The 24,668-nt window shown below is 32.5% G+C and overlaps 1 pseudogene; it reads left to right on the top strand.

The window, feature by feature from the left end:
* Positions 1-1,714: 1,714 nt before the first annotated feature.
* LOC149575244 (serine carboxypeptidase-like 26) lies at positions 1,715-18,257 on the top strand (annotated as a pseudogene).
* The last annotated feature ends 6,411 nt before the right edge of the window (positions 18,258-24,668 follow it).

Here is a 24,668-nt window from a genome sequence, read left to right as displayed (position 1 = left end):
GGGAAGGATTGTCTCTGTCATTGCTGCCTCAATTAGACTTAATGGCTTAGCATCCTTTCTCCTTGACTCCTTTAGTTGAGTCTTTTGACTATTGGTAAGTGTAGCATACTGAGTTGAGTCTATCACATCATTGAACCCATTAATCACAAACTCCCACAAATCATTTGTAACCATTATGGTTTTCATTTTCTTTACCCATGTATAATAATTTTGTCCATTAAAGGATGGTGGCTACTGCCATATCTTTCCTACATCTCCTGCCATGTCACATATCCTAGAAAAAAAATTCCCTAACTCACTATGGATGTTGGGCCTCAAAGCTCTGATACCATGTGAAAAAAAAAATCATAACCCTAAATTTTTTTCTTGGAAACAACTAGTATTCAACGACAATTTTTCTCAACACCAATGGAAGCTGAGTGATAGGAGGATGGTGCCAAGTAAGCTTGGCACAAGAGGAAGCTAAGTTAACTTGGCACACAAAGGGCAACTTGGCACAAGAGTATGCTGAGTGAGCTTAGTAGCAAAGGATGTTGAGTGAGCTTGTTAGCCACTACAAAGTGGTGCTGGATAGAAGAGGATGCTGAGTGAGCTTGGTAATAACTATAGAGAAGGAACTTGGTCAAAGACTAGACTGAGTGAGCAATATGATAGATTGCCATTAAAATGTAGAGAGCCAAAGGTTGAAGCTTTCAAAAATGAACTTCACAAATACAAAATATCATGCAATGATGAATAGAAGAAGATAACTACAAGATATGTTTTCCTTCTTTTTTGCTTGCTTATATTCTATTCAACAAAACCTTTAAAAAATCTAGGAGCTTTCAGCTTCCACCAAAAAGACTCTAAAAACTTCAAATTGGTAAAACTTAAAACTTTAAACCTACAATTCTAATGACTGCATACAACAATGCTTGGAGCAATCACTGGTTCAAGAGACAAATCCAAAATAATAAACTTACAAAATGACAAGAGGAAAAACATGCAACTCTAGACACTAAAACTAACTTCCTTTTGTTTTCTAACCTCCAACTTGATCTGCTAATCAACTTCCTTCTTTGCTTTCCAACAAATTCAATCATTCTCACTGCTCTTTTGCAATTGCTCAAGTTCTTCAACTAATCGAATGAAAGTTGATTCATTCCATTTGTCACTCGGAAAAATATTTTCACTCTCACTTTGAATTTGAACTCACCTACCAGCATTAATTTTTTTAACTTTTTTGTAGACCATCAAGGTGGTAGGTGGGCATTTTTCTCAAGGGGAAAATGACTATCTACATTAAATATTTCAAAAAGTGTTGTCACATTACATGGTCCACATGTACGCTCTAGACTCCTCGTTTGTAGCTAGAAGTCCTCTATTTGTAGAGGCTATCTATTCTATAATATTGTGTAGCTAGATTAATAAAATACTTTTGTTATCTACTATCACCACTTTGTTTCTTAGTTCTACTTTTTAATACAAATAACGTTTATAGATTTTACATGTTATTGTACCATGACATAAAGTGGCACAGATAGCATCTAATGGTTCAAGATATTGTAAGATCATTAATACATTGGTGAGATCAACCCTAGTAGTGGGTCTCAAACCCAAACGGGAGGCATACATTAATTGAGAGAATCTCAAGCAACATATCAATTGGGTCTATTTATTAAGCCTCAATTCATGTACTTGTTTTTCAGTATATCTTTCTGTTGGGGAGTTCAAAATGAGAAATTTAATAGTTTTGGTGATAGCATTAGTAGTTCTAGTTCATCCTTCTCATTAGTAGGGTCGTTATGAAGTATTGTCAAAATCTCATGGTGTGAGGACTAGTGAGGGAAAGGAATGGGTGGCTCTTTCCATGAGCAGTGAATATTCATGGAAGATCAATCAATATGTGTTAGGTGAGCAAAGGCACAATAAAATATGAAATGTAATAAATGTGTTGTGGCACAATATTTGATTATCTTTTCCTTGATTGATTAAAAATGAATACACTGCACTCCTTTTATAGGCAAGTTTACATTCTCTAGAAATCTCTAACATTTGTCGACAAGACAATAATCTACAAGATTCTAGAAACTACTATAGCCGACAACCTAAACTTAACCTCAACCTAAACTTCTAGAAACAATTAATGATGGGTCAGAGTAGAAATTATTATTTCTAACACTCCCCCCTAATTTCTACTATCAATTATTACAAAACTTCTTTAATATTTACAACTCTTAGAGCCTCCTTCAAAATTTCAAATTGTACTTGTGGTAAGGCCTTGGTGAAGATATCTGCAAGTTGCTCCTCTGATCTGCAATGTTGTAGATTAATTTCTCTCTATTAACCAGCTCTCTAATGAAGTGATACCTTGTGTCAATGTGCTTTGTCCTCTTGTGAAACATATGGTTCTTTAAAAGTGCAATATAAGATTTGTTATCACAATAGATTGTAGTAGGTCCATCTTGAGCTTGTATTAAGTCTTTCAAAATCCTTTGCATCCATACTGCTTGACATGTTGTTGTTGTTCCTGCTACATACTCTGCTTCAGCTGATGAGAGAGTTACTATAGGTTACTTCTTTGATGCCCAGGGTACAACACCTATCCCAAGATGAAATGCATATCCAAATGTACTCCTTCTATCCTCAATATTCCTTGCAAAATCACTATCTATATATCCAACTAACTAAAAATCATCTGAACTGGAATATAAAATGCCATGATTCATAGTTCTTACAATATATCTCAAAATCCTTTTTCCTACTTGCCAATGTGAGGTCTTTGGTGATTCCATGAATCTAGATATTAAACTCACTCAATACATAATGTCTAATCTAGTAGTAGTGAGATACATCAAACTACCAACCAATCTTTTGAATATAGTTGAGTCAAAATCTTTTTCAATATCTTCTCTATTTAATTTGGTGCCTACTACCATAGGTGTAGAAACTGAACTGCAATTTATCAATCTAAATCTTTTCAAAATATCTTTTGCATATTTACTTTGGCAAATAAAAATTCGTTTGTCATTTTGAGTAATTTCAATGCCAAGAAAATATTTCATCAATCCTAGATCTATGATTTCAAATTCCCTTTTCATTTCTGATTTAAACATGTCAATACATAAATTACTTGTGAAGATCAAATCATCAACATATAAACAAACAATCAAAATCTAACCTTGTTCATTGATCTTGGTATATAATGTAGGTTCACTAGTGCTTCTCTTGAATCCATTCTCCATCATGTATGAATCTATTCTACTGTACTAGGCTCTTGGAGCTTGCTTCAATCCATAGAGTGCCTTCTTCAACTTATAAACTTTGTCTTCATGTCCTCTTATTTCATATCTTGGTGGTTGCTGCACATAGACTTCTTCATCCAAATATCCATTCAAAAATATTGATTTGATGTCCATTTGGTGAACCATCCATTTTTTTTGAGCTGCAATAGCTAATACTATTCTGACAGTATCAAGTCTTCCTATAGGTGCAAATGTCTCATTATAGTCAACCCCATATTCTTTTGAAAATACCTTACCAACTAACCTTCCCTTATATTTTTCTGCATCTCCATTATCTTTAAACTTAGTCTTATAAACCCATTTTACACCAATAGAATCTTTGTTCTTAGGCAAATCAACTAATTCCCATGTATCATTTCTCTCAATTGATTCTATTTAATCATTCATTGCATTAATCCAATGTTCTTCCTTAATTGCATCTTCAAAATGTATAGGATCTTGAGTAAATAGAGCAAAATTTGATTGCAAATCTAATTTACTTCCTTGCTCATAAATCTCACTCAACCTTCTAGTTTTCTTGCTTGATCTAACTTGTCCAAGTATAGGGTTTGAATTATTACTTACTTGTGAATTTGAAGATTCTCTATTCTCAACTTCAATTTCTAAGTGATCTCCTTGTGGACTTTGTGGTGGAGTTCCTTCTTGGTCACTTGGTTGATCCTCTTGATCTTCACGATCCTTTTTTTCCTTCTCATCATATGTTATTGTTCCAGCACTTGTAACATTTGTATCTATATTTGCATCCCAAGATTCATCTTCTTTAAATACAACATCCCTACTCACAATGACTTTTCTAGTGATAGGATTAAACAACCTATATGCCTTAGATTGCTCATCATAGCCAACAAAAATGCATTTCTCACTCTTATCATCTAACTTACTTCTAGTTTCTTTAGGAACATGTGCATATGCAATACAACCAAATAATTTGAGATGAGAAACACTATGAATCTTACCACTCCATGCTTGTTGTGGAACCATGTCCCTCACAATCTTTGTTGTACTCCTATTCAAAATATAAACTGCATAAGAAACTGCCTCAGCCCAATACTCATTAGGAAGATTCTTACCTTTCAACATGCTCCTTTCATCTCCATTATTGTCTTGTTTTTTCTCTCTACAACACCATTTTTCTATGGTGTGCAACTAGTAGTAAATTATTTTTTGATTCCATGATCCCTGCAATAATCTAATAATTCATTTGACTTATACTCTCCTCCTCTACCAGATCTCAATATCTTGCTAGGTAAACCACTTTGTTTCTCAACAAAAGCCCTAAATTCTTTAAATTTGCCAAAAGTTTTAGATTTGTATTTAAGAAAGTAAACCCATGTCTTTCTAGTAAAGTCATCAATAAATGTTAAGAAATAAATACTCCCCCCTAATGATGGTGTTTTCATTGGACCACATATATCCGAATGTACAATTTCTAAAGGTACCCTTGCTCTATATGACATCCCTTTTGGAAAAATTTCTCACTGATGTTTGGCCAAAATACAACTTTCACATGGACTTAATGATGCTTCAATTAGGGGTAAGCCTCTTACCATTTCCTTTCTTTACAATAAAGATGACCCTTTCAGATTTAGGTGACCATACCTCAAGTGCCATATCCATGTTTGATCTTGACTTGTTGTCTTGAAACTTGTTGCAACTTCATCAGTCATATTGCTCTTCATCCAAAGTGGAAATATTCTATTATTTGTCATTTCTACCCTTGCAATCACCATTTTACTAGGAGGCATATCAAATATAGTGCACAAATTTTTCTCAAAAATAACTCTATAACCTTTTTGACTAAGCTGCCCCACACTTATAAGATTATGTTTCAAACTAGGTACAAAGTATACATCAAAAATAGATTTCTTACCTTGCTTTTTTATAACATTGATTGTGCCTTTTCCACTCACTTCCACTATCTCATTATTTCCTAACTTCACTTCAAATTTAATTGATCTATCTAAACTTTCAAAAAACTCTTCACTGCCTATCATATGATTGTTGCAACCACTATCTAATAACTAGAAATCATTTGTGCTCTTTTGAGCTACATTACAAGTAATGAACAATGACTCAGAATTACTCTCAAAAAAATTTACATTTTACTTACTGATATCAACTTGTTTTTTCCGACACTCATTTGCAAAATGTCCAAACTTCTTGTAGTAATAACAATGAACATTTTATTTATCATACCTTTGTGATGTCTGATAGTTATAGCTTCCCCTTGAGTATTGATTTCTTCTTTCTCTTGAATGTAGACTTCATTCTTCTTTTTGAAAATTATTTCTGCCTCTTCCTCTTCCTCTAAATCTAGCATTTCCTCTTCCTCTGCCAAATGTTATTTGTGTTTTGAATGCATTCTCCAGTGAATTACCATTATGCTTGTTCAACCTGTCTTCATGATTATACAAGGATCCAAAAACCTCATCTATAGACAATGTTGTTAAATCCTTAGATTCTTCAATTGCAACCACAACATTATCAAATTTAGGAGGCAAACTTCTTAAAATCTTTTCTACAACTTTTTGGTTAGAAAGCTCATCACCATTCATCCTTACTTGATTAACCACATTTATAACATAGTTTGAAAATAATTCTATAGAGTCAGACTCATTCATTTGTAAATTCTCAAATTCTCTTCTAAGTTCTTGCAATTTGACAATATTTACCTTGTACCCTGATATGAAGTCTCAATAATTTCCCAAGCTTTCTTGGCTATAACAGCTGGCTTAATTTTTCCAAGAACTGATTCATCTAGAGCTTGTCCAATAATTTGCAAAGCTTTCTTACTCTTTTGCCTATTCTCATCAAGCTTTTTCTTTTGGTCAACATTTAAAGTAGACTCATCTACATGTTCAACATAACCAGTTAAGATTATATCTAATAACTCATAGGAATCAAATATAAGCTTCATTCTAAAAGCCCAATCATCATAATTCTTTCTAGAGAACATAGGAATTGAAGCTTGAAAACTCCCTGAAGCCATGCTCGACAAATACTTATAAACAATATTCACAGATATAACAAAGGCTAAATAGGGCAATAAAAAATTTACTGATCTCACAATAACTTTCTCTGCTATAGTCCTCCTTACGTACAATCCTTCAAACACCTCTTCTTAACTTGGCTCTAAACTTGGCTCTGATACCACTTGTTAGGTGAGCAAAAGGCATAGTAAAATATGAAACACAATAAATGTGCTGCAGCACAATATTTGATTATCTTTTTTTGATTGATTAAAAATTAATACACTACACTCTTTTTATAGGCAAGTTTACATTCTCTAGAAATCTCTGACATTTGCTGACAAGACAATAATCTACAAGATTCTGGAAACTACTATAGCCGACAACCTAAACCTAACCTAAACCTAAACTTCTAGAAACATTTAATGATGGGTTAGAGTAGAAATTATTATTTCTAACAATACGCTCAAGATGGATTGTAGGAGAATGACAAAATAACTTCTATGCCTGGCCAACCAGAAGGAATAACATTTTCTCAGTATGTAGGATATGTCACCATTGATGAACAGGCAGAGAGAGCACTTTTCTACTATTTTGTAGAGGTGACTGAAGACCCATCTACAAAGCCTCTTCTCCTCTGGCTCAATGGAGGTATTTTCTAATTGTTTACATATTTTTCTTGTTTTTCGATGAAGATATCAGTTTAAGAATAGGATTGCTGTAGATTTTACCATCATATCATATCATATCAAAAGTATGTACTGATAGTCGATGGAGAGGGATCCTATTGGAAATATAATTGCTCCACCAACAATTGCAACTTACTGACTGACTATTAAAAGTTGTATATTCAGGGTCAGGATGATCATCATTTGGTGTGGGAGCAATGGCTGAATTGGGTCCATTCAGCGTACAACCAGATGGCAAAACTCTTTCCAACAATTCATATGCATGGAACCAAGGATTTTAAAAATAAATTATCCCACACATGATAATGGTTCTCCACAATTCATATGCATGGAACATTTGCAGAAATATTGATATCTTCAGTTTGTTGTAATCATTATTGTAAGTTGTTGGACATTATCTAGAGATTCATTTAACTTTTGCATTTTGTAGTGGAAAACACCTTGTTTTTGGAAGAGCCTGCCGGGGTTGGATTTTTATACTCCAATACCACCTCTGATTATCAAAACGGTAATGATGATAACACTGGTATTTCATTTTATTATTATGAAATAGACTTTGTGACATGAATGCATACATTGAAGATTTAGTAAAGACCATGTTTCAATACTTATTTACTCACTTAAACAATGTTTTTCATGGGTAAATAGCTCAATATGCGTACACATTTCTGCTGAATTGGTTTGAAAGGTTTGCACAATATAAGAACCAAGATTTCTATATAACAAGAGAAAGGTACGGTGGTATGTCAAGCAAGCAATTCTATGGTATCTAAATATAGAAAACTCATCTTCGTGTTATAAATAAATTCTCATATTTGTCAATGTAGAGTTCTATGTGCCTAAATTAGCAGATACAATTCTTAAGAACAAGAATTCTGGTACATCCTTCATTAATTTCAAAGGAGTTATGGTACTATTTCTTTCCCTTCCACTTTTTCCTCTGAAACTCGTCTATTGTGCATACTAATTACATTTATCTTATTGGAAAACCCATTATCAAAGTAGAATAATTCTTAATAAGGGAAATATGGTATTATTTGGAAATTTTGTTTATTTGAAAAATTGTGGTTTATAGATTGGAAATGGACTTATGAATAAGGAGACAGATGATTGTGGCTCTAGCGTAAAAGCACAAACTTGTATCACCCTTTGTGATATCTTTCACTATTTTGGCTGGAGGCCTTTCGGCTGTAACGGCTCTGGCCGAACACATGTGGTAGTTTCGTATGGCTACGTGGCTCATACCATTCTGGCCGAAACCCATTCGGCCGAAACTGTTACGGTTGAAACCCTGAGCCAATATAAAAACCATCGCAAACCTCTAGCAGCTATCATTGTTACTATTGCGGTTCTTGGATTTTTGGAGAGCGGGTCAAGGGTTTCGACTATAACTGGTTAGTGGTTTTTTCCTCTCCATTTTTTAATAGTTTTTAAACGTATTTTTTTATTAATAGATGTTAATTGTACTTAAAATAGTTGTTTTTGACCTATTTTGTGAGTGAAATGCTTAAAATTGTTTATTTTTTAATATGTTTAAATTATTTTAATTATTTTAGATTGTTTTAGAATGGTATTTAAATTAATTTGTTAGCAAAAATGTAGTTAAACATGAGATGAAAATGTAGAAAAACATTAATTAAAAGTGTAGAAAAACATTAAGTTAAAATATAGAAAAATATTAGGAAAAACATTAGGTTAAAATATAGAAAAACATTAGGTTAAAATGTCAAAAAAATTAGTTTAAAAATATAAAAAAACATGAGGTAAACATGTAGAAAAATATTAGTAAAAAATGTAGAAAACCTTTAGGGGACATTATTCAGTTTCTAACATAACCTGATGGATCTAGAGTTGAAACAATAATATCTTATGGTGAAATTAATTTTGACATTAAATAAACCTTCTAACATAACCCTATATTAACTACAATGATAACCCATACCACATTCTAACCATAACATAGGCCCTCTACTAACCGAATGAACCGCACTTAGATATTGATGATGTTCATTTTAACAACTAGTTATTGTTAGGTAATAATGAGTCTTACATTACCAAACAACACATTAAGATCAGTTAAATGATATGTTTTTAGTTACCTTATCCATGCATCTATGTCTTAAGGGGACAAAGAAGTCGTAATAGGTCATACTATTTTTATAGGTTCTAATAAGTCTTAATATGTATTATTAGGATATAATAGGTCTTATTAGGTAATGATGATTCTTACATTACCAAATGACACATAATGACCTCATGATACATTTCTAGGTATTTTTATCCATATATATGTTAAGGGGACCTAGGGAGTCCTACTAGGTCATTACGTCTATTATAGGTTGTAATAGGTATTCATATGTTTACTAGAAAATAATAGGAATTGTTAGGTAATAATGAGTCTTACATTACCAAACAACGCATTAAGATCACTTATGTCAACTATGTTTTTCAATACGTTATCCATACATGTGTGTCTTAAGGGGACATAGGAGTTGTAATAGGTCATACTATTTTTTATAGGTTCTAATAAGTCTTAATATGTATTATTAGGATATAATAGGTCTTATTAGGTAATGATGATTCTTACATTACCAAATGACACATAACGACCTCTTATGATACATTTCTAGGTATTTTTATCCATATATATGTTAAGGGGACCTAAGGACTCATTTACTTATCTAGTAAAAAAATTTTCTATCCCTATGTCCTAACTCTCATCTACACTCCCCATAATCATCAAAGCATTTACATCAAAATCTAGATTTTAGTCAAGAATTATATTTTTTTATTGCATGTATGTACATGTGTACACTTAGTTATCATTTAATCAAGAAATTTTATTTTATTTTTATTGCATATACACGCACACGTAAAAATATTTATTTTTCACATTTGCATGAGCACGTTACAATGTACATTAGATATGGTCTCTAAGATAATTTGTTTTAAAATACATATGTAGGTTACATGATTGAATTTAGCACCATACATTTAATGTTTTGTATTTATATGTACATGTGTTTCAAATTAAATTTAACTTTTAATTATTTTAATTTAAATACAATTGTATGTTTATATTTGTATATATATGCATGTGCAGATCTCTAGATATTATCACTCTTGTAGCTTCACATTCATATCCTCATATTTATTTTCATATATACATTATGGCATCTAGTTCTAGGGATCGTGCTCCTGCATCCTCAAGGGATGCCAGTGTTCATGGTGGGGGTCAGAGTGCTGAGTCTAGTACAGCACGTAGATCAACCTCCTCCACTCATGATAGAAAATAGTTATTTAGAGATACAGTTGCGAGATTATCTCATGATATGAAGGTTTTGGATACCTCACTTTCCTCTTCTACCACCCTCCCTAATAGGGAGAAGGTCACAGTTATGCGAGAGGAGTTATTTCGTATGATTCAGATAGTTGAATCATACAACCCTTTTGATGATATGAGCATTGAGACATTTTATTCTTCTTTATCTCACAGTGTCACTGGCACTGTGAAGTACACATAGATTGACACTCAGGTTTCCACCGGCATGGTGAAATCCATGTTTCCATCTTATGTAGATCATCGCAGAGTCAGAGGCTACTCTGTGATGAAGTGTACTGATCAACTCATTGCACCATTGATGTATCCTCGTTGGTTGGCTACTCATCATAGATGGCCACAGAAGGATGAGTTCCCCCTATATTTTTGCAAACAATTGTTTGCAAAATTTCATTTACACTATGATGTTGACTATACAGATTATCCAGGGCATGTTGGGCAGGGTCAAGGGAGACTTTCTAATAGATTTAGACCCACAAACACTCCTACACCCATTAAAAAATGGGAAATGGTGGGTCCAAACCTTTATGTTATGTCGAGAGGTCCACAGATGGCTACTTTAGGTGAGAGTGTTCTTGATGGCACAATTAGGACACAGATTTTTTCAGGGCATCGCCACACAGTTACATGAGATTTCTTCTGATCGATGTAGTTGATATATTCTATGGTCTCAAGGTACCGCTCCCACAGCTGCATCATCTAACACACCTGTTGATGATGATTATGGAGTTGCAGACATACCTTCTCCTGTAGACATTTCTGCAGTCTTAGAGGTGGATGCATTGCATCGTTTAGCATCATATTTAGCATCTAATCTTTTAGATGCATATCGAGCATTATCTACACTCTCAGGGATTCCACTTCATGACATGAGCTCTCAGATTAGACATATTTTTTCATGTACAATAGTCCTAGAGGATTCATAAAGGCAGGAGGACATTCCTGCACCTTCTACTACTCCTACTGCTACGCAGGCCCAGGCTATAGCACCAGCCCCAGCTACTTAGGACCCTACAACACCCCCCTACTCACGATCTTAGTGGCACAATATAGCCTGGTCTATTTACTTCCATGCTTTTAAATCAGGGCCACACTATTGACTTGGATGCTGATACTATTTTTTCATTACATGATTCAGTTATCAGTTAGATCGATAGAGCATTACATAATGCTACGATAAATATCTCTATATGTTTAGATTTATTTTTATTATAGTAAATAATATATCTATATGTTTAAAGTAATGCATATGTGTGTATTTTTGTATGTGTTATAGGGTTTGAGTGATAGTATGTTACGTTTTGCTAATTTGCAGACACTGACAGATCCTACACATCATGAGTCCCAGGTATGTTACAATATATATATATATATATATGATTTATATACATGTAGATCTTGATATAATTTGTCTATACACATAATTAAATGGTTCAAGTTATCATTTGACACAAGGTTCAAATGCAACTGATAGACCCTTTTGGGGACAAGGCCCAGGATCAAGAGGGAGGATGTAGCTAATTAGATCATATGTGACCTTTTATTTTATTACACACATGTTATGTCTAGATACATATTTATATGGACAGTTTGATGTTTTATATGTTATTTCCATATGCATACATTTTATATCTAGACACTTTGATGTCTTATATGTTATTTTCAGATACATGGTTTATATGGACACTTTGATGTTTTATATGTTATTTCTAGATACGTGTTTATATCATGGACACTAAATTATGTTTTATATGTTATTTCCAGATACATGTTTATATGGAGATTTTGATGTTTTATATATGTTATTTCCAGACATTTGATACATGAGCTACTTTTTTACATTTGATATGGGTACATTATATTCTCCAGATATATGCACATGTATGTTATTGATCTTTTAATGTAGATGTCTATTCTATTTATCTTTTGATGTCTTCATCTTTTATGTAACTTATGTATGTGCCATGCACATGTTTCTATATGTTATTCATATTTTCAATATTCAAGTTTACATGTATATGTATAGTTATTCATCTTAATGCCTTAATCTAAGTGTAATTAACTATATAATTTTAATGGTCGATGTACATAACAATATAACATATATTTAATGACATGTCTTAATTAATTGTATAATTAACTATATTTAGTCTAATTATATTTAATGTAGATCATGTATTAACTATATTTAATGACATGCCTTAATTAACTATTATTTACTATATTAAATCTAATTATATTTAATGTCTTAATAATTAACTCTATTTAATGACATACATTCTTAATTAACTATAATTAACAGCATTTAATTAATAAAATATAATGTATGTAATATGTAACATAGTTCATATAACATATACATGTAAGAACATAACGGTTATATACAAACATAAAGAATGTATCATATAAGAACATATAAAGATTATATGTACATAAATACATAACAACATTAACAATCATATGTAAGAAAACATAAACAATGTACATATAAATACATACAACTACTAAAAGGGTTGTCTTAAGGGGAGGTCCTAAGAGACCTGGTCTTAAATGAGATATCCATGTCTAATTTTGCATATGCAAGATAAATGATCCAATGTACAAAAATTTATAAAACAAATATCTTGTGAATATTAAATATGAAAGTATAAGAGCTATATAGGCATAACTCAACTAGAGCTCCACAATAAGTACATAGGTAAACTAGAGCTCCACAAATAATGTATTGTTAGGATCCTCTCTACTTTTTATTATTTTTAGAAGTTTTTCATGTTCTTCAATAAGCAATTTCCACTTTTGATTTCCATGACATCCTTTTCTTTGTATTGCTTCAAATTGTAATTTGGTTGCTATAACATGGTTATTGTAGTGTAAAACCTTTTCTCCTGGCTTGTATTCAATAAATTCAATACCACTACCAATTACCCTTGTTTGTTGATAATATGTTCCTTCAATAACAACTGATCTAATTGGATATGACTTTTCATCAGCATCTATAGTTCCTTCTAGCAACTTGTGTTTTTCTTTTGTGCATCTTAAAAGATAATAGTCCACATTTTCTGCATTATCTGGTAAGGCTTGAACTACAAAAAATCTCCTGCATGTATATAAAAAGATAAATATAAAATAATTTTTTTAAAAAAATTACATGTATATTAATTTATATATATGTATATATGCACACAAACCTGCCACAACTAAATCAGAAATGTGCTCATAATCAGTTGAATATACAGGATCATGAATGTCAATGTCAATGTCAACATCTTCAAAAGGAGGCTTTCTAACTATCTCCTTCAAATCCCAATGTGAAACATATCCATTCCCAATATTTTCACATGCACTCACTACATTGTCCTTAATGCAGTCATCACAAAAACATGTTTTCTCTCTTACTTTAATTACTGGAGGTTTATGGTTACCTGTAGTCATCACTTGATGTAAACTTCTAATTCCAGAAATCGTTTGACAATTGTAAGGATTAGATCAATCTATATCTGTTACAAATACAAAAAATAATTATAATATTTCAAAATAAATATTTAATTAAAAACTCAACTTGATTTGAAAAATACATTAAAAATAAATATAATTTAGTTCACCTTTCACCTCCCAAAAGTAACGCTTATTGTATTCAGTATCTCAAGTAGCAAAATGAAATTTGCACCATTCAACAATTTGATTTGTGCTCTCTATCATATTCCCTGTATGTACATACAATATGCATGTATATATAAAATTTAAAATATATGCTATTAGAGTATTAAACATGTACATTTTAAAAATGCATATATTTACCTGCAAGTTCATGTTGTCAAAGCGCACGTTTTATACATGCTCCTGCTCCATCATGCTCCCCTTTTCCATGTCCACTTTCAAAAAAAATCCATAAAAACCTAACATTGGTTCTAGCATGTTGCAATTCTAACCAGTTAAATGCTTTTGCAGATTTGAATTGTCCTGTGAACATGAAACATGATAAGTATCTACAATTATCCATGTACATATATCAAATAGAAATAGACATGTCCAAATAAATATAAGTTAAAATAAAGTTAAATAAATGTGTAACTATTTTGTGTATAATAACCTGCACATCCATCAAACCAAATCCAGTGCTCTGAAACATTTATTCCACGATTTCTGAGATCTTTAGAGAACATTGCAAAACAATGAGCCACATAACTCCTGTCATGAACTCTATCATCACTAATACAGAAATGAACCTCTTTGATGATGATGCATTCATTTTCATCCAATCTTTCTATCTGATCCACCTCAAATTGTGCATGTCTATAGGTCACTTGCACAAATATTGCAACTTGTTCAGAATGATAATATTGGCTTTGGAGCTCTGTATGAGGTGCAAATGTATAATTCTTATAAAAATCTACAATTGAAAGTATACAACCAAGCGGAAAACAATTTTTGGAATCACGAAACTGTTTAGCTTGCCATCGTGCACCATGACAATGTTGGATATGTGGATATATCAGTGGACAAAACTTGGCCATGAACTCATCATAATCCAATTCACTCTCCTTCAATACAATTTTTTTGGATTCATCCCCTCTATTATTTTGGTATGTCTCATATTCATATCTCATCCATGAAACTGGTGTGGATTCACTAATATTCTCAACTTGCATAATTTCAAAAAATTTGTGTAAATTTGCACAATCTTCACACTGATTTTTGATGCATTGCACTTTGAATTCATCTGAATCTTCTAATTTATCACATAATATGGACCTCACAAATTGTGTTGTATTGCTAGGGATGACCAAATTAGGATCAAGTATTGCCATAACTTTTTTAAATGATTGCAAGTGTAGACCAAATTCAACATGACTTCTACAACAACAAGTTTCTCGCATCTTATTTATGTGTACAAAGGAAGGACATAAACTCTCAAACATTCTTTGACATATTTTGACATTTGAAAATTCTTGTTTGAATGCTTCAAAAAGTTCACTTTGAGTTATATCTATGAAATGTTTTGGATGTTCAATTTTGGCCCCTATTTCTTGATCTTTAATTTGTATAGTATCACGCCTATTGGAAGAAACACGAGAATGTGTGGTCCAAAATTCAATAACTTGTCTTTTTACTTCTTCAAAAATCTTGTCTTTTCGAGGAACTCTACAAATATTCACCTAGTTATTCTCAATGTTATCATCTAGCATATTTCTCCTCTTGATGTATCTCTAGACAGTTCTTCTAGATATATGTAGTACATTAGAAATTGCACGTACCTACTTTCTATGTGTTAATTTTCTACTAGATATATTAGTCATCAATGCTTTGTGTGCATTACTCAAATCACCTCCTCGAGTTGTGTTGTCAATTTTGTTATAAGAATTTTGCAAATTTTCAACTATTGTTTTATTAATATTATGGGCATGGCTTTTCCTGTAATCAACACCCAACAACTCTAAAACAGGTCTCATATCTTTTCTCCTAAATAACTTGACAAATAATTGTGCCTGTCCAAATATACTTTTATCCTTGAAATATTCATCCCACATGTTCTGACAATGCTTTCTGATAGTGTTATCATTTATCATATCTTTAGATAGAATTTGGTTAAAAAGTAGTTCTTCATCCAAATCCATCAAATTTTTTATGCTTTCTAATTTGTCTCTATCAATAGAACTGCCAATTTCTTCCTCTTCATTACTTTAATTTTTTTCATGAATCTCATCATGTTCAGGAATTTTAGTATGTTGGTTTTGAGCATGTTTTTTATCGCCTTTCATTTTGTCATCTCTTTTTGTATCATATTTCCTTGATCTTTTCCTTTTACTGCCCATTGAATATTTCAATCTATAGAAAAAAATAAATAAATTTAGATTTCACTAAATATCAGCTAATGATTCAATATATAATACATAAAAATAAAAATAATTAGAACAGAAAAAAAGCACCTTTAAAATATTCGATCATTTGCAATATTGATTAAATCCGTAGAACAGTTGTTGAAAATTGCTTCAAAATTAATTGTTTTTTGAAAATCTTCTTTGAATTTTTGCTGTCAGTGTATATTTAATTTTTTTTTAAAGGAAAAAAAAAAAAATTATATCAAATAGTCAAATTAACCATTAGCAATTTATTCTGCCGACATGTGTTTCGAATGGAACTATTTCGGTCATAACAGTTCTAGCCGAAATAGTTACGGCCGAAATAGTTACGGTCGAAACCATGTATGTGGCAGCCAAACAAGCAAAAATTAGAACTTTTGTAAACATCTCACTTTGAAGGCCAATTTGACCTACTAAATTGAATTTTTTTTAAAACTAAAAATATACTTTTGTAGTTCTCAGAGTCATGATTATGATTGTATAATTTTTTTAAAGTTTTGATTATGAATAATATATTATAATTTGAAAATATTACAAGTAGGTATCTTAATATTCAGGAAGATGTCTATTCAAAAATAAGAAAAAAAATAGTAAATCGTGTTAAAAAATTAAATTTTTTTTATGGTACACTAGAGGAGAGAGTCTTCTTCAAGAATATGTAATTTTTTATAAAAAAATATGTAGATTTGATGGAAAAAGTTTGATGGGAGAAAAAAACTATCTATTTCTGATAACTTTGACTTTGACCAATTATAACTTCAAAAATATTAGCCTAATTTCAATTTTTCTTTTTTGGTGCACTAGGTATACATGTTAACTCTAACATATTCCAAAATCAAACCAAAATATGAACATTTGCATATATTTGTTTGATGGGGAAAAAACTCTATATTTTTAGTATTTTTAAAAAATTAAAAAATACACTTTAAAAATTCAAAAATAAATAAAATTTTCACTCAATTTTTTAAAAAAAAATTAGAAACATAAACTTCATCCAATTTTACACATTTTATTAGTTTACATCATCTTCAAATTTTAAGCACAAATGCCACTTTTATTTTGTTAAAGTTGAAGACTTTAAATTCTGATATCACTTCTCCTTTATAAAAGGTGACACAAGTTTGTGCTTTTACCCTCTATTGATTACACGTGGACACATGCATTGATATCAGATGAAGATTATGCTAGTTAGCGTTGCGCTTCATCTCCTCTAAGTTACATTTCAGGCAACACATTTCCAACTAGCGTAGAATCTACTGGAGGATCTATAGATCCCTATAATATATATGCACCACTATGCACTTCAGATTCTAATCTTAAGAGATCTACTTCTATTGTAAGTATATAAATAATGTTTTTCTAGGAATCTCTTGGTGTCGAAATGTCAAAGTAGTAATGTTATCTATCACATTATACATTTTAAATACACAAATACTTACTCTCTCTCTATTTTAGGATGATACTCCTACAAGTCGATTAGATGGATTTGATCCATGTAGTTTTGATTATGTACTTACCTACCTTAACACTCCAGAAGTACAAAGTGCTCTTCATGTAAATGTATCAAACTTACCTTATGGATGGACTGAATTCAGGTACGATTACATGCACGTCATTTTTATATAGGTAGAAGATTGTCATCTAATGACTTTTCAAATTTCTTCTTTAAATAGTGGTGTACTTTCATATAATTGGACTACAACCACAATGTTTCTAATATACCAAAGAATGTTGGCAGTAGGATTGAGAATACTCATTTACAGGTATAGAAGGGACAAACAATACTATTGTGAAAAAGTGTTTAATCTAATAAAGATTTGATTGCAATAACTAATTAGTGATAAATTATTTTGATTGCAGTGGAGATGTAGATTCAGTGGTTCATGTGACTAGCATGAGATATTCTATTAGTGTATTAAAGCTTCCAATTGAGAAAGCAATATGGTATCCTTGGATGAATGGAGAGTTATATGTGGGGTTTTATAGTGTAATTTACAAAGGCTTGACATTTGCAATTGTGAGAGGAGTGGGACATGAAGTGCCTAGTTATAAACCTTCTAGAGCCTTGACCATGACCAAATCATTTTTTGGCTGGCAAGCCTCTCCCATCATAGTAATTCAACATTTCTATTTCAAATAACATATTCAAATGTCTTTATAACTATTATTATACATAGTATATGTTTAGTTAGTTTTAAGGGGAGGACGTCACAAAAATATTATAATTGTATAATGACTCAAGCATTTACATATTTTGGCAAATAAATAATTTTGTATAAATTAGTTTTTTGTCTAGTTAATATATGAAAAGTTGTCTTTGAAATATATTGTCACAAGATTACAATATTATTAAAAATTAAGGTATATCAAACTATGTAGAAACACGTGTCACATAGTGACTAGGAAAAATATTGATAAAAACTAATATTCTAATATTTTAAAATGATTTAAATAGGCTATTACAAGCATGTTAGATATTTTACTTTGTAAGATATTAGAAATATTCAAATTGTGCAAACCACTATAACTTAACAAAATGAAAAAAGAATATGAGACAATTCAAAAGGAAAGATAAGAACCAACCCCATAAACATCAGTACATTGTTTTCATATCCATTACAACTAGTTGCATAAATCTTGACATATTACATGCACATTTACTTAAATTTCAATTTAGTTGTGATGTCTTTTTGCCAATACATCATCATTGTTTTTAGATTCAGTTGTATAATATTTTTCTTATTATATATTCTATGTTTACACTTTTTATTCTTTAAAAGTCATTCAAAGAAATTCTTATGAATAGTAAGAGACATAAATAATTAGTATTTTTTCATTTAATAAGATTAATTTTTAGATGAAGAAATTTAAACAAAAAAATTAAAAAATAATATATGAAGAAAATATGGTTAAAAGCCATTAATAATTAAATTTGTATAATTTTTTTAAAATAGATATATTCTTATAGTTAATTTATTTAAAAAGAAAATGTAATCCTTTAAATGGGCATAAATATATTTTCGAACTAATGTACTAAAATATGAAGAGTAATGTTCATGAAATTTAAAAACAAAAAATATAATAATAAAATCTCATTAGAATGCACAAGGATTTTGATATTTCCAATTCTTCTTAGCTATAGATTGTAATCTCATTTAATTTTTAAGTGCCTAAAATTATGCCACATAGTTAAAAAAGCTTGGTTATAAAGATTCACTATATAAGAGGCTAAATGATTTATCCAATCAGATGATAAATAAATTGTTTAGAGAAATTGCAAACTTAAAAATATTACATTTAAGTATAGAAAATATAAACTAAGTAACAAAATTAATAAGTTGGTATATTTTTAAAAAATGGCAAGCGAAAGTGGAGAAAGTGCGACTTTTCAAAATTTGAAACCTATTTTGGGTAGGATTCCTTTGGGTTGATGGGATTAGAATCATGGTCCGGGTCATGGATCAAGTGTCAAGGAAATTTAGAGGTTAGAGAATCCATAGAGAATGGAGACAGTGACCCACATAACCCTAGAAAGGCTCCAGACAAGTCTCCTCTGGTCCTCAAGGCAGGCCTTCCTAGGGCACAGATCGCAAAATGGTCTTCACTATTTGGAGTTAAACCAATTGGTAAGTCTTGTGAAATTTTTATTTTAGATGAGCTTGTTGACCATAGCATTTCTTCTATGGCCTCTACCTTGGTGGGTAATTCATTGGAACCTTAAAGGTCAAGTCACAGTCACTGTGATGTCCAAAGGTTTTCTATCATTCAATTTTTCTTGAAATGAGGACCTTTCAAGCATATTATGTGAAGGGCCTTAGGTAATAAGATGCTTGACTTTGGTCCTCTAGAAGTGGACATCAAAGTTGGGCTTGAATGATTCTTTTTTTTGTCCAAGTTCTAGTCTGGGTTAGACTTCTAGAGCTTCTGTTAGAGTTCTGGAATGAGGATGTGTTCATGGGAGTGGCTAGTTCTTTTGGTGAGCTTTTCTCCATAAACTGAATAGCAAATTCTAGAAGAAGGTTAACCTATGCTCATATCTATATTGAAGTTTGGGAGGGGGTGGATATGGCAGATGTAGTAAGCATCCATTCTGAATTGGGAATACATGTTCAAAAGCTAGACTATGAGAGTGTGCCTTTTGCCTGCTTTCATTATTTGAAAATAGGCCATAAGGCCAATCAATTCCCTAAGGCTAAAGAGGAAATGAATAGGAAAAAATCTTCTTCCAAATGTAGAAAGGAAAGGGAAAAGGTTTGGAAGTAGAAGAACATAATGGTTCTTGAGACTAGTTGCCTTGAGAACCAGGAAGTGATTGTGGAAATCCATGTAAAAGAAGTGAAGGTCTCTGATCAGGATGTTTCCCAGATCAAAGAGGTGGATAATGATGAGAAGGCTTTAGATTTGGCTAACTCTTAGACCAAAGTGGTGGAGATCCCTATAAAATATGCAAAAGTCTTAAATCTAGATGATCCCCAGATCAAAGTGATGGAGGGAGGACCGGCTAGTGGAAAGAATGGCTTAACAAGGAGAAAATAAAACCAAGCTTTGAAGGGGAGAGGAGTCATTGTGATTCTTTATTTCAAGTAATTCATAAAACTTCCTCCCCAGGGGGGATGGGGGAGGAGCAATCATTGAGAGATTGAGAGGAGATAATTCTGAAAACTTAAGTGCCTCAAGGTACCAAGGGGTTCCCTCATCACCTCTAGGGGATAATTCAAAATCCATTAATTTGGGAACTAGGATTCTAGATTTGGTTAGAAATTCTTCTCTTGGATAGATTTAAAGAATGAAGGAATGGCTTGAGATTTTCTTAGATGAAAACAAGGGGATTTGGACCAAGGTTAAGAAGAAGAAAAGTAGAGACCCTTCCCTAGTGTCACCAACAGTGACCAGGAGCTAACTTAAAACTAATATTGGGGTTTAACCAAAGACACCAGGCAGAAAGAGTTTAAGCCAAACCATTCAAGAGGAGGCTAGAAGGAATTTGGCTAATGGGAGCCAAAGAACAATCATGGAGTGCTCTATTAAAAAGAAATGAAGATAATAGCCTAGAATATAAGGGGGCTAAATGGAGACCATGATAGGTGGTAGTTAGGAACATGATTTGAGATCATAGACCTAATTTTGTGTTGATCCAAGAAACTAAAATGAAGAAGGATCTGGTGGGTAAGGTTTCCTTTAGTAACAACATGGATGGAGAGGCCACAAATTTTTAGGGAGCATCTAGAGGACTTCTCACACTCTACAATAATAAGCATTTCCTAGTAACCACCATTTATAATGAAGGTAATACACTATTATGTAAAGTTCTACATATTAATAGCAAAGATTGTTGGTTTCTTTTAAATGTGTATGCCCCTAAATCCAAGTAGGAGAGGAATGATTATTAGACCAAGCTTTGTTCTATAATTCAAAATTGCAACCTGAACAAAGGAATAATAATGGGAGATTTTAATGATCCCCTTTCTGATGAGAAAAAATATAGGGGTTTGGCCCCAAACTTGGATAGCAAGTTAAATCTCTCAAATTTTATAAATAGTTTGGCTCTTGTAGATGTTGATCTTTCTGGTGGGGTTTTCACTTGGTCCAATAGGTAAATAGGGAGTGATTATACATCTAGGTCCACCTTGAGAGAGATCTCATATCACCTAATTGGTTGAACTCTTTCTGTTGCAAGCTCTCCCTTCTACCCAGAGTTAAGTTTGATCATTCCTCTATTTCTCTTTGATAGCCCATCTTGCTACTAGGTAGAATTTTCCTTTTCATTTTGAAAAGATGTGGATATCCCACCTAGACTTGTAATCTAGGATCTCCCCTTGGTGGGACATTGAGATCAAAGGGACTGCAATTTTTAAGGTTTCCAAGAAATTGAGAAATGTAAAACGTAATATCAAAGTTTGGAACAAGAAAGACTTTGATCATATTTTCTAAGCCAAGGAGGAGAAGTTTGATCAGCTTCGTACTATTTAGGATATAATATAATAGGAAGGATATAATGATCATAGCAGGAACATAAAAATGTCAATTCTCTCTGATCTTCATAAAATTATTAGTAGAGAAGTTTCTAAGGGCCTTTCTAAGGTGATTTTCTTGGATTCCCTGAGGGGTTCTTGGACACAATTGTTGGATTTTGAGGGTATCACTTTTCGTTGTAGGAATTGTCTCTTGATGGGTCACATTGCTGCTTGTTGTGCTACTGGGAGATCCAAATCTAGGTGAACACCTTCTTGGTGGTTATGGGCCTCCTTTGAGCACTACATGGTAAAAAAGCCCCAGGTTGCTCCTTTGGATTCTGAGACTGAGGCTAGTGTCCATTCTGAGCTAGTGGTTGAGGTGGATGCTTTGGTGGAACATTCCTTGGATGCTCCTACAGTTTTTGTGGCTGAGGATAGCATTCATTCTAAGCTGATGGTTGAGGTGGATACTTTTGTCTCTTCCCCTATTTCAAATGTTCCTCATAGGGGCCAAAAGTTGTATGATTCTCACAAGGAGTTTGTTGCAGCTTTTGCATCCCCTGGGTTCCACAGGTCTTTTTCTTCTAAGGATTGGGTTGCTAAGGTAGTGAAGTTTGAGGATGGTTGGATTGCAGTTAGAAGGAAGAAAATTAAATCTTCTACTCCCCCTTTAGATATGATCCTTCAATCATGAAAGGGAAACTTCAAATCAAAAGGAAAATCCTATGTTCCATTATGCTGGCTAGTTTTTTTTTAATGGTGAACTGGGTGCATTTCTGGTTTGCTAGATATTGGTTTGGGTGGTTTTTTAGGCTGCTTTTCTCTAGTCTGTTGACTGTCCAAGTTCTAGTATTTTTATGGTTGTTTTTTCTAGTCACATCTATTGGTCACAGGTCCCTGTAAAACCTAGTTTAGTTTTTTAGTTGGTTTTAGGTCCTTTTAAAACTTGGGTGTTCTTAATGGTTTATCTCTGTCTTTGATGTAAAGGGTTTCGGGGCCCCTTCAAAACCTACTTTTACCTTAATCTAAAACATTATTAGTAGAGAAGAGAATTTTTGGAAACAAAGATCTAGAATAAGTTGGCTTAAAGAGGCTGATCAAAATACAAGATTGTTCCACCTTTCCACTCTGAAGCATAGAGAAAACAATAGGAGTATAGGTGTCAAGAAGCGCTAGTCTCTTTTGATTAATGATAGTGATATTTTTATTGAGGCTATTAATTTTTTCTCTTTACTTCTTTCCTGGTATCCAATGTTATTTGTGGAGGACCAAAAGGAAATTGTTTCATCTCTTCCCCTTTTGATACAACCTCACCATAATTATATGTTGAGGGCAATACCAAATTATCAGGAAGTAAAATGGGCTCTATTTTCTCTCCCAGTTGATAAAGCCCTAGGGCTAGATGGGTTTCCTACTTTCTTCTTCTAGGTTTATTGGGAGGTGGTTAAGGTGGATTTTGTAAAGATGGTGTAAGAATTTTTTGGAGCTAAGAATCTTCTAAAAGAGCTCAACTCTAGCTTTCTAGTACTTATTCCCAAAATCCCTCGAGAAGATTCTATGGACCAATTCAGGCCCATTAGTCTCTAAAATTCATTCTACAAGATCATTGCAAAAGTTTTGATGACCAAAATCCTCAAATATTTTCCTATGATCATTTCCCCATAGCAGACAGGCTCTATCCCTGATAGAAAAATCATGGATTCTATTATGATGGTTCATGAAGTCATTCATTCATTGGATGCTAGGAAGAGGGAGGGCCTTTTCCTTAAAGTAGATCTCTCTAAAGCTTATGACTAGGTGGATTGGGCATTTCTTGGTTTATTTCTCCAATCTTTTGGCTTTGATCATTAGGTATTTAAAGTAATCTACCAACTTGTTTCTACCTCTTCACTAGCTATCATGATTAATGGGGCTCCATTTGATTTCTTCAAACCATTGAGAGGTTTAAGGAAGGGAGATCCCCTGTCTGCCATCCTTTTCATTACAGTGGCTAAGTGTATAGGGAGATTGATTCAAAGAAAAAGATAGGAAGGGATCTTGAAAGGAATAAAGCCCTCTTTAGGGCATGTTTCTTTCACTCACCAATAGTTTGTGGATGATAATATTACGGGAGGAGAAGCTTCTGTTCAGGAGGTAGAATCAATGAAGAGATTACTGGGTTTGCATACCATGCGAGTAGGCTAGGTAATTAATTGGGTAAAATGCTTAGTTTTCTTTATCAACACCCTTGTTGATAGACAAAGGAAGGTTACTAGTATTCTTGGGTGTGTGGTGGGAAACCTACCTTCAAGCTATCTTGGACTTTCATTGTGGAATAAGCCATCAGACTCTTTTTAGAATGAGATTATTGACAAATTTAGTAAGAAGCTAGCAGGTTGGAAAGGAACCACCCTTAGCCAAGCTAGAAAGTGTCTTCTAGTGAAGTCCACTCTTCATAATCTTCCAACATTTTCCTTGAGCCTCTTTGGGATTCTGATAAAACATGCTGACCAAATTGAAAAGATCCAGAGATATTTTTTGTGGTCCAGTCTAGAGGAGCATAAAAGATACCCTCTAGTGGCTTGGAATAAT

The sequence above is a fragment of the Cupressus sempervirens genome, chromosome 2 (genome assembly GCF_028749045.1).
Source record: "Cupressus sempervirens isolate cs-2001-9-10 chromosome 2, ASM2874904v1, whole genome shotgun sequence".
Taxonomy (NCBI): Eukaryota; Viridiplantae; Streptophyta; class Pinopsida; order Cupressales; family Cupressaceae; genus Cupressus; species Cupressus sempervirens.
This window is presented reverse-complemented; position numbering and strand designations above follow the sequence as displayed.